This window comes from Palaemon carinicauda, chromosome 18 (genome assembly GCF_036898095.1).
Source record: "Palaemon carinicauda isolate YSFRI2023 chromosome 18, ASM3689809v2, whole genome shotgun sequence".
Classification (NCBI taxonomy): domain Eukaryota; kingdom Metazoa; phylum Arthropoda; class Malacostraca; order Decapoda; family Palaemonidae; genus Palaemon; species Palaemon carinicauda.
The window spans coordinates 121,886,331-121,888,830 of NC_090742.1; positions in this window are offsets into that span (position 1 = coordinate 121,886,331).

Here is a 2,500-nt window from a genome sequence, read left to right on the forward strand (position 1 = left end):
TTGTTCCTTGTCCATTTTTTCCTGGAATTTTCTGGTTTATTTATCAAGTTTTCATAACAGCCTGACGTTGTTCGTATAGCTAAAGAAATGTTATGGCTTTTGAAGAGGAAAAGAATGTAGGCTATTCCGAATTTCCCTTGTTAAGTTCCAGATGTGTATTTCATGTTTTAATGATGCGTTGGAATAATTTTGGGGTCATTAATCTTAATAGAGAAGATTTCTTTTTTTTTTGGGGGGGGGGGGGGCGACGGTTTCACAATGAAAAGGTGAAGAAACTCATCTCTAGCATATGATAATATGGTGGCGAACTGCAGTAGTTTTATACGGAATATTGCACTTTTCCAAATAAATCTTCTGTCTTCATGATAAATAGGTTAGTTACCTCCAGCGCTTTTTATTACCCTCCAATTCAGGTAATTATGAAAGTTTGTGAAGTTCAGGTAAGTTTTATCCAAGTGAGTTCTGTGATTTTATCCTCTTTGTATTAGTGAGGGAGTGTGCTTCCTCAAGTTAGGTACCGTAGGGATAAGTTTCAGGTATATCACTCTAATCCAAAATATCTGTAAATATATTTCCTTCAATGATTTGATTTTTCCTTGTTATGCAATTTTCCTTTTTTATTAGTATGAAACTTGCTTAGCATTAAATTGAATTGGCATCCTACTGACACCAAATATTACAATATAAATCTTATGAATGTGAGAACAATAAATCTTTTTAATCCATGCAGAATATAAACCAGTTTTCATATATACTTCACTTTCAAAACATAAGTATTGTTCTTTTATCTATTGCCAAATGTTAGTATAGTTATTTACTTATTTTCTTCATTTTTGACATTGGCAAGACTTGCAAAGGTTATTGTACTCTTTAGGAGTTTTTTTTTTTTTTTTTTTTTTATTCAAGCATTCCTTCTTTAAAAAGAGTTTCAGTAGTTTTAGTACTATCTTGTAACATATCTTTGAGATAAACATCACTCTAAGCCGTGTGCGTATTTTTCTAAGCACTTAAAATTAAGATATTCAAACATAACAGAGTAGTCAGAAAATAATATTACCCCTACTTAATTGATCATTCATAAAACATTATACGTCCAATGGTAAACTATTCCATTACTGAAACAGTAAATAATAAGTTAACTAAGATATTAGTTATTACTAGGGGGGCTGGGTGTTGGCCTTATCAATAGCTACTCATAAATCAATGAATAAAGATTCATTTATCGGAATCTTCCTTAGCAACATCTTGAATTATCTCCTCCTTATATACTGTAGATTAAAATGTACAGAGATTTTATTTCCTCAAATGTACATTGAAGGTAGGAAGCATCAACATCGACCCATATTTAAATTTTGTAATGCTCTGAATGTTCTTACCATAATTATACTTTTGTAATTAAGGGTCTAGTTTCTCAGGCAAGAGTGATACCTTTAATTTGTTATGAGGTATATTTAAAAAAAAAAAGTAAGATATATATAGAAAATATAAAACTTCTTCAATCACTAGCTTCATAAGATTATAGCTGCTGGGTTCTATCAAGTTTCTTTGCTGTTGTTTGTTTCTTGACTAATAAATTGATTTCCGGACATAAAAAGGTTTTGAAAAGGTAAATCACATTTATTAAGATGAACACCTTCGTTATCATGGGTTATATATAAAAGTACAAACATTTTTATTACAGATCTTAAGACTAAAACGTAATATGATTCTCATATTTCCAATTCTGTGTTGATCAAAAGGGGACAAGTAATGTTTTTATATCCTTGGCGAGATTCAAACGAAGTCAAACATTGAAACATATAATAATGTAGGAAGATGCTTCCACTAACAGTAGTCTGTGTGGGGGGAGGTGGGGATATGAAAAGCCTGAATCTCCTATTTCAGTCTTACTGCAAGCACAGATTTCCTTAGTTAGCAATTTCCTGAACCAATTCGTTATGTAGTTGTATTTGCTGTTTGTATCACGTTTTGGTGTTTCTTTTTCAAGGACGAGCAACATCGGTGTAAGGGGCAAGACGCAGGGAAAGTATCCTCTACTTCTGGTGGAACTTAACTGCAGTTGGCGCTGTAGGAGAGGAAAGACATGGCGGAAGTGGAGAAGCTTTTGAAGTGGCGCTGCCAAAAAACACTCGCGGCGCTGTTGCAGCAACACCTTGACACACGACCTACACTTCTCTTTCCTCTTACCTTCGAGCTCGTCCGAGGACATCTTACGAGCACCGTACCCTTTGGCCGTTGCTTTACGCCTGTCTAACGAATAATGATAACCCCGTACACTACCCAGAAGGACCTATGCCCTCAGTGGGGAGATATTTCACAAATATCGCTGGGACTCTACACTTTAGGCAGCGAATCACATCGCTTATGTTGACTAGTGTTCGACGCAGTGTCAAAGATTTCTCGGTGAACATCACAGCTTTTGTCATCGAAAAAGCTCAAGTTATTGGCGCTCCTTAGTATCACGCCAATCTCCCTCTTTAGCTGACCCTTCTGACTGACA